The following is a 9,504-nucleotide window of genomic DNA, read 5'->3' as shown; positions in this document are numbered from 1 at the left end:
AACACCTGTGCATGCTTGCTTTGTTTCTTTTCCGGATCCCTTTGATGAGTAATTGATTTCCAAGGTGATGCATTTCAGACACCTGCTTGATTTCATGTTGTGACTCATTACTCAATATCTATGTAAGATGTGTTAGTTTCGTTGTGGTGAATTTCCGACAGCCACTGGATTACTGGTCATACACATTGGTTGGTTTTCTGTTGCAGGACCCAGTTGCTTCTGCTCACCTGGACGCCCTTAGTTGCTCCCCAGTGGTCTGGAAGGGTTGCCACAAGCAGCTTGATGTACCTGGCTTTGCATGATATCTGAAGTGTGTTCCCGTTCGCCGGCTAGTCTGCATGACGTGAACTTTGACCATAAACATACTACTTGTGCCTTGGAGGTGCTTTATCCTTAGGGCCGGGCGAGGACTTAACTTTTTTCAATGTAAAGGGATAGCGTGTAGCATGTTTTCTTGACATGACCCCCGTGATTCACCAATATGATGAGGAAGAGCAGGACGCGTTGTGATGAAGATTACCAGTGAGTAATGAGAGAATTAATTCTCGGTGGAAAACAGCCCCATTGCTGATACCTGAGCATTAACAATTCTGTATTTTGTTCTACATCCCAGCAAGAATGGTGACCTATTACCCCCCCCCCCCCTCCACACGCCCACGCACCGAAAACTGCCTCCGCTACTGTTAAAGGTTTTCTGGCTCAGAAACAAATATTGTAATATAAGCGTATTTTATACTTACTGTTCCTCCAGTCATAATTTCTCTGTACTCAACAGCATTACTTTTTATTATGGTTTAATGTGTTTAAACAAAATGAACTTTACACATAAAAACAATACAAATTACAAAATAAATGACATAAATAGTAAATACATAGTGAAACAGTAAAATTAAGCTAAAATGCATACTTCACAATTTTCATATCATATTTCATATTCCATATTCCAATCTATGATCACATTTTAGTTACGCATCAATTTCATGTATCTTTTTGTTTTTCATTTGCAAGGTGCCGGGACTCAAGGAACAGGGTTGATATGAATTCCTAGTCATATGCTCATTGGGCTGAGATGGAGTCAGGCTACTGATTTCCTCCAGTCCTCATGCCAGACACCTGTGCTCAAAAAAGACCCATATGCGGTGTAATGCCAAATGCAGACTCTTACTAGTAGTATTCTAGCAGGGGATCCACGAGGCACTCTCACCAATTGAAACTATATTATGGACATAATCAGTAAGATTTGACGGGATGACAGTTGTTATACCAGGGTGCTCCGTGAGTACGTGCCTCACAGTTTCCAACAGCTAGTGTTTTTGCACTCTCGACAGGTCCTTTCATTTTTTGTCATTTTTAGTGCTGGTTCGATATTGGCCAATGCAGGCAGCCGATCTAGCAACAGTATAAATCTACATAAGATACTTGAAGGGCAAAGTATTAGGTAACGTTGCGGTACCCAGAGTATAACATATATGAGACATGTTGGTATGACGTAACTCCCTGCAAATGTGTGACGTTGCTTATCCGGTCCCAGGCGTTCATTTGATTTTAAATTCCCTAGACAGCTGAGGGTAGCCCAGCATTACAGCGGCGACGAGTGGCCTGGGCTGAAGGTTCCTCCGTTATGCATGACCAGCGACGATGCCAAGTGTCACCCCTCCACCCTTGGTCCTCCTTTCACCCAGTAAGCCTGCAGTACCGTGGATTCAGATGTCAGAAACCTACAAACGGGCTCTAGGACCCTGACCTTTTGGCTTCCAGACAGAAAGCCAGCTCACTGAAGACCCTAGGGCAGAAAGGGTTCCAGCACCAGATTTCTTGACTGAGCGTCAAGTTGAGAAAGCTCTCAGTCTCCGACTGATCTGAGACTCCTGAACACCATGCGTTTGATCGGCAATGTGCAACAGATTTGCAAGCTGCATTTGACAGTCATCCTTGCTTAACAGGGCAGCCTAAACTCGAATAGTACAGCCGTCCAAAGGTGTATATATGTCCTCTACTTTGTACACATTTTACTGTGATGGTGAATTTTCTGATAGATATAATGAGCACTGTATCCAGATTGTATTGCATGCTCAGAAGGAATGGACGCTTGAAATACAATCACATACATTTTTCATAAATTGCCTGGTATTCTTATGTCCCCAAAATGCACTTTGTTTTTATGCAGAGCAGCCAGCATCTGACATTCAGGCTACCCACATTATTCGACACCTAGCTCCGCCCCTTAGTCCCAGCCACACTACTTTGGCAAACCTCACGGTCCCCTATCCACCTCTTCCCCTCCCCTCACTCTGCGAAGGGTGCAGGAGGTCCCCCAGTAAATTTCGTCCATTTCCATCCCTGCCCTAGTATGGAGGACAGCACATTTTTTCAGACCGCCCGATGGAGTCTCCGCCGGGGGCTATCGATGATGTCACTTTCTTGAAACCATGGGGTGCTCAGCAGACAGATTTCAGTACCAAGAGAATGCGGTACTGCACAAATACGCTTTTATACGAGAAGGCAAGGCCCCAGTGAACGTGTTGATGCTCAGGGACATGCTAATTGTCAACACTAGCAAAATTCAGGAAAGGTTAATTCACGACAAAGCCTTGTAAATTGCGAGGCATGCGGAATAGATAATGCGTTGGAGACAAGACAATTCATACTCTATACAGAAAACTTGAATAAATATATTGAATAGTAGGACCAACGAGCATCACCATGCTTCCACAAGCCAAGGGTGAAAGGACATGTCCTGTGAAGACTTCATGCTAGCGATGCTATCTAATGGGTATCTAGTTTCCATTCTGCGCCCCCGACCACCATAGTGATTTTTCAGCACCTGACTTTGTCCAAAAGGTGGTGTATAGTGCACCCTGAGAGACCTTACCAGACCTCACTCTGTAGAGCAGTGCAGTGCATTAGAAGGGTTTGGGGGGATGTGCCAAGAAAGGAGGATTAGCAGTTGACAAACCATTTCAATGAGGGAAAACATGTGGGATGTGTTTCCCCACACTGTCTTTTATGTCTGTGTCCCAGTGGAATGAGGACCCTCACTCTGCTGCCTTTAAATTGCAACACCCCATTTGCTGATACACTAAACTGTCTATCAGCATCTCAGAAGCACTCACCCTTCTTTACCTGTTTGGGCATGGAAGCCAGAGTTTTATTTATTTATTTCACTTATGTATTTACAAAAATCACAGGGAAGGCAATGCTACAGAATGTACTATTGGTAACAGCAGAGGACATGGGCCTGTTACAATGGGGTGAGAAAATGTGACTTCAAGACCAGATTTTGCAGGGGTAGTTTGAAACAGAAACCAGGGACGGGCCAGGACTGAATAAAATAGGAATGGAACGACGAGAAAGTGCTGAATTAAGGATGGAGGTGTGTTGGAAAAGTGCTGTTGGGTTGTCCATGAAGGGTGGGGAGCAGGGAAAAGCGGGTCGTGTAGTAGCGTAGAGTACTAGGAAACAGGTTCCTCAAAAAGAAGGAGAGCTTTGAGGTTGGATTTAAATAGTGGCAGAGTTGGAGTAGCACAGAGAAGGAGTAGGGGAGCGAGGGTAGAGAGAACGGAAATGAGAGGCAGTGCAGAGGGCTGGAGTGGTGGCACAGAGGGGAGCTGAGGATGATCTTAAGCAGCGAGGAGGAGAGGAGGGAGTGAAATGAGCCGATAAGTAGCATGGATTGAGTACATGGATAGTTTTAAAAATCATGAGAAGAAGTTTATACTTAGCCCTTTGTTTCATAAATAGCCGTCCAATCTAGCAATGGGCAGAGGAGGTACAGGTAAAGTGAGAAAGGCTGAAAAGTGTCCAGAACGTGAAGTTGGGGAAAAGAATAGTTGGGAAGGCCATAGAGGAGACTGGCACAGTAGTCAGATCCAGAAAGGACTATGGAGGAGATTAGCTTTTTAGAAGTATTGAAAGGAAAAGATGACAGATTTTTGTGATATTGAGGAGGTTGAGTTTGGCTGCAGTGACCGATTTGGAGATGAAGAGTGAGAAGTTGTGTGATGGGTCGAAGATGACACCAAGGTTATGAGCAGAAGCTAAGTAAGGAAGGTAGTCAGGAGAAAAGAGAAGAAGAGGAGGAGAGGAAGTGATTGCCTGTTTGGCTGAGAAGTAGAGATAAGGTAGCGAGAAGGTTAGAATGGTCCACAGTATCTAAGGAAGCAGAGAGGTTGAGAAGAATGAGAATAGATGAGTGCTTTGCCTGCTGAGCGCAAGAGATGAAGTTGCTACTGTTGAGGAGAGCCGTTTCGGTAGAATGCAGAGGTCGGAAGCCAGATTGAAGAGAGTGCTGGAGGTTCTGTGTATCAAGGAACTTAGTAAGTCGATTGAATACTACTCTCTTTTGGAGTAGTGTGGTAGAAGAGAGACAGGGTACAAGTTGTCAGGACAGTTAGGATCTAGACCAGGTTTCCTAAGGGGAGGGATGACAGTAGCTTTCTTATAGGATGATGAAATGTGGAGTTGGCGAGGGAAGTAAGATTTAGAGCAATATTGGGAGGTATGTGCTTCACAATGTGCGGGGACAGTGGGTCGGTGGGGGCACCCGAGTAGGGTAATAATATCATCAGGGTTGGTGAGGCAAAGGAAGACATAGTAGCGGGTGAGATGGGTAGGAGTGGTGGAGAAAAGTGAGCAGGAGGGGATAGAATATAATTAGCGAGGGTATTGAGAATGGTAGAAATTTTAGATGTAAAGCAAAGAGCAAGATCATTTGCAGAAACAGTAGAGGAGATAGAGGTGGGTTTAGGAGGTGAGACAATTGAATTGGGAGATTTTTGGAGGTGCCTAACTTGGGAGGATTATGATGAAATGAGAGATATATAGAAGTCATGTTTGGCAGAGTCAAGAGTAGAGGAATAGTTTTGAAGAGCAGTGAAATAGGGTTGGAGATCAGAGGAGTGTCTTGACCATTGCCAACTGCAAAGCTTTATCCGCCTTGGTGCAGATGAGTTTTTCAATCCAGGGCCGTGGAGAGGAGGATTTAGGAGTGAATGTATGAAGAGGGTAGTGAGAGGAAAAGGGTGCATAAAAAAGCAGTGTTAAAGTTGGTGAAGGTTTCTTCAGTGGATGAAAGGTGAGTTTAGTGGAGGAGGAGAGAGCGGTGTGAGTTGGAGAGGTAGTCAGGGAGTTTGAAGCAGGGAAACTTGTGCTTAGTAATAGCTGTAGTAGATAGAGAGAGTAAGGACGAGGTAGGAGTGGAGATTTAGGCTAAGACGAAAGAGCAATCTGGGGGAGAATACTCAGTAGAGATAATAAAGGCGGAGTGTTGAGAGGAACTGAGAATAAGATAAAGGGAGTTACCATTTGATTGGGTGGGCAGGGAGTGGACAGAAGAGAGTGGATGGTTAAGTAGAAGAGAGTTAAAGTCAGTGGGTAGAGCAGCAGAGAGAGAGGGGAGGTTGAAGTTACCAATGACAATGAGGTGGTGATCAGGAGGGAGAGTTAATTAGTCGGCAGGGGTGGTGGAAGAATGTACCTATCGGACCAGGTGGACGGTAAAGAGAGATAATATATATGCCATAGGGAACAGTGATTTTGGAGGTAGTGTTTTCGAAAGAGGGAGGATTAGCAGGAGATTGGGGACTAGGAGAAATAGACATTTTGGAGGATGAAAACAGTCCTACAACACCACCCATGTCAGTAGGACGGGGAGAGTGAGTGAAGTTGTAGACAGGGTCCTGAAGGGCAGCAAGTGTTGCAGAGTCAAAGCGAGGGATCCAGCTTTCAGTAAGAGTAATGAGGTCACGAGAAGGATAATGAGAAAGAAACAAGTCTGAGGTAAATAATGTTTTATTGCAGACAGACTGTGAATTCCAGAAAGCAATAGAAAGAAAATGACATGTAGAAGCATAGCAAAGTTGCATCTGCGAAATGGAGAGGTGCTGGGGGTAGATGTGAAAAGAGGATATGTAGTGGAAGTTAGGGTTGGTGTAGGTTTTGTGAACAGATAGAGTAGAGGAGTGAGAACAGAGGTGGTGTTGAGAAGAAGAGATTATAGGGATGGGGATATAATTGAGATGGTTCTGAGCAGACGAGAGTGAAGAGAGAAGTACAAGGGAAAAGAATAAATAACATGAGAAGTGCATGGAAAGGATCCAGCTGAGAAGTAGCAAGTAAGGGCACTTGCAGACAAATAGAAGGACACAGCAAAGCAAAGGCTCATAGGTGAAGAAGAAAAGAGGCTGGTCAACAGCTGGTCTTTACCCATCACTGTTCAACCCTTCACTGGGAGACACCTTGCTGGACACCCCTAGGGAGAACGCATGACACATGCTCTCATCATCTGATTGCCTACTCCATTAGTGTTTGCTCTCTCTGATATTGTCCCAGGTGTTGCTGGGATGAGGCTATTTCTTCCTGATTGTTGGCCCCATAGGAGTCACTTGTGTCCTTCAGCTAGGGATGGGACTGATCCAAGATGGCGGCAGGAAGCAATGTCACAGATCGAAGATGGCCACAGGAAGTGATGCCACCAATCCAAGAAGGCGGCTGAAGGTGATGTCACCAATCCAAGATGGCCACTGGAAGTGAAGTTCCAGGCAGAAAGTGAAGCCAAAAGAAGAATGAATGAAACATCTGCTTGCCAACTAATCCATCAGTGGTTAGTCTCTCTGATATTGCCCTTGCTGGGATGAGGCGATTTCTTCCTGTTTCGTGTTCACAAAGAAGCCTCTTTGGACTTCAGTTGGAAATAGGGCTGATCTGTGTACAACATTCGATCATGCTTCAGAGCCGCAGGTTAATTTTTGCGTTAAAGAGTTCCCTGTAATGAAGTGCAGTGATGCTGCTGACCGCCATGTCCGGGATTGATAATACTGGGGTGCTCAGGTGAAGCCACAGTCACTATGCACATGCACATTGAGAGTGCAGAGCCAACTGTGAGCCAATGCTACCTGGAATACTCTGAGAACTTTACTGTTTTAAAGCCTTATAATTCAGAAGAAAATATTATTATTGCTATTAAAGTGCTTTTTATACGTACTGTTGCTTCATTCATCATGTATCCGTACTCAGCGGCATTACATTGGCGATGAGTCAGCTGAACACTCCCCTGCTATGCATTACCTGCGAGGATGCCAAATGTCACCCCTCCACCTCTGTTCCTACCTACTCCCAGTAAGTCCACAGTGGGTGGGTGTAGGGAGAGTGGCGTTAGAGTGTGTGGTTTTGGGTAGAGAGTGGAGATAGGGTGGGTGGGGGTAGAGAGAATGGACGTAGGGTGGTGGGTGGGAGTAGAGTGTGAATGTAGGGTGGGTGGTGGTAGAGAGTGGAGGTTGAGTGGGTGGGGGTGGATAGAGTGGTGGGTGGGTTTACTGTAGAGAGTGTGGAGGAGGGGGGTGGGGTTAGGATGAGTGGAGGTAGGGTGGCTGGGGATAGAGAGAATGGAGGTGGGTGGGTGGGGGTTTAGAGAGTGGAGGAAGAGTGTGTGGGGAAGAGAAAGTGGTGGTAGGGTGGGTGGAGTCGAGAGAGTAGGATGTGGGTGGAGGTAGAGAGGGTGATGTTAGGGTTGGTGGGGGTAGAGAGGATGGGTGGATTTCTGTAGAGAGGGTGGGGTAGAGAGGGTAGAGGTAAGGTGAGTGGATGGTGCAGAGAGTGTAGGCGTTTAGAGAGAGTGCAGGTAGGCTGAGTGGGTGGGGGTAGAGAGCGTGGGGTTAGGGTGGATGGCTGCTGGTAGAGTGGGGGTGGATGGGTTAGAGAGAGTGCAGGTAGGCTGGGTTGGTAAGGGAATAGAGAGTAGGGGTAGGGTGGGCAGGGGCAGAGAAAGTGGGGGCCGTGAAAGTGAGGGTAGGGTGTGTGAGGGTAGAGAGAGTGGGTGGGGTAGAGAAAATGGGGGTAAAGTGGGTGGGAATAGAGTGAGTGGGGTTAGGGTGGGTGTGGGTAGAGAGTGGGGTGAGGTAGGGTGGGTGGGTAGGTGTGAGTAGAGAGCATGGGGGTATGGTAGAGTGGGTGGGGAGGACTGGGGGCATGGGGTAGAGTGAGTGGTTGGGGGTTGAGAGAAGTAGGGTGAGTATGGATAGAGTGGGGGTAGTGTGGGAGGTAGGGGAAGGAAGAGTCGGGAGAAGGGTGAGTGGGGGTAGGGAGGGTGGGTTGGGGTAGAGAGTGCAGGTAGAGAGAACAGGGTACGGTGGTTTTTGTGGTAGAGAGTGGATGTAGGGTGGGCAGGTGGGGGTAGAGGGAGTGGATGTAGGGTGGGCAGGTGGGAGTTGGGAGTGTGGAATTATGGTGAGCAGGTGGGGGTAGAGAGTGTGGAGGTAGGGTTGGTGGGTGGGGGAAGAGAGTGTGGAGGTAGAGCGGGTGGGGGTATTGATAGTGGAGGTAGAGTTGGGGGGGTGGTGGGTGGAGAGGTTGGTGGTTTGGGTGGGGGGTAAAGAGAATAGAAGTAGAGTGAATGGGGGTAGGGTGGGTCTGGTAGAGAGAGTGGGGCTTAGATGGAGGTAAATAGGGGGAGGATAGGGTGGATGGGGTAAAGAGAGTAGGAGTAAGGTTGGTGGGTGGGAGTGAAGAGAGTGGGTTTATGGTGGTTGGGGCAGAGGAAGTTGGGTCAGGTAGGGTTTGTTGGGTGTGGGTAGAGAGAGATTGGTGTAGGCTGGGTGTTTGTGGTTAGAAAGAGTGGTGGGTATAGATAAAGTGGGGGTAGTACGGTGGATGGGGTAGAGAGAATGGGGGTAGGGTAGGTGGGTAATGAGAGTGGGGTAGAGTTGGTGGTGTAGAAAGAGTGGTGGTTTGGGTGGGGATAGAGAGAGTGGGGGTAGAGTGGGCAGGGTGAGGGTAGGTCGAGTGGAGGTAGAGTTGGTGGGGTAGAGAGAGTGGTGGTTTGGAAGTGATAGGCAGAGTGGTAGTAGGGTGGGCGGGTGGCGATAGAGAGAGTGGAGGTAGGCTGGGTGGATGGGGGTAGAGAGAGTGGATGTAGAGTTTATTGGGGTAGAGAGAATGGTAGGGTGGGCAGGTGTTGATAGAGAGTATGGAGGTAGAGTTGGTTGGGTAGAGGGAGTGGTCTTATGGGTGGGGGTAGAGAGAGTGGAGGTAGGGATAGTGAGTTTCAGGTAAAGAGAGTGGAGGTAGGGTGGGTGGGGTTAGAGAGAGTGGAGGTAGAGTTGGGGGTTGGTGGAGAGTGGAGAGGTTGGTGGTTTGGGTGGGGGTAAAGAGAATGGAGGTAGAGTGAGTGGTTGTAGGGAGAGTGTAGGTAGGGTAGGTGGGTGGGGGTAGAGAGAGTGGAGGTTGTGTGGGTAGAGCAGAGAGAGTGGTAGTATGGTGGGTGGGGCAGAGAGAGTGAGGCTTGGATGAAGGTTGATAGGGTGAGGGTAGGGTGGATGGGGTAGAGAGAGCGGGGGCAAGGTTGGTGGGTGGGAGTGAAGAGAGTGGGGTTATGGTGGTTGGGGCAGAGGGAGTTGGGTGGGGTACGGTTTGGAGGGTGTGGGTAGAGAGAGATTGGTGTAAGGTGGGTGGCTGGAGTTAGAGTGGGTGGGTATAGATAGAGTGGGGGTAGTTTGGGTGGTTGGGGTA

Source organism: Ambystoma mexicanum, chromosome 1p (genome assembly GCF_040938575.1).
Source record: "Ambystoma mexicanum isolate Mex_15411 chromosome 1p, UKY_AmexF1_1, whole genome shotgun sequence".
NCBI classification, from domain to species: domain Eukaryota; kingdom Metazoa; phylum Chordata; class Amphibia; order Caudata; family Ambystomatidae; genus Ambystoma; species Ambystoma mexicanum.
This window is presented reverse-complemented; position numbering follows the sequence as displayed.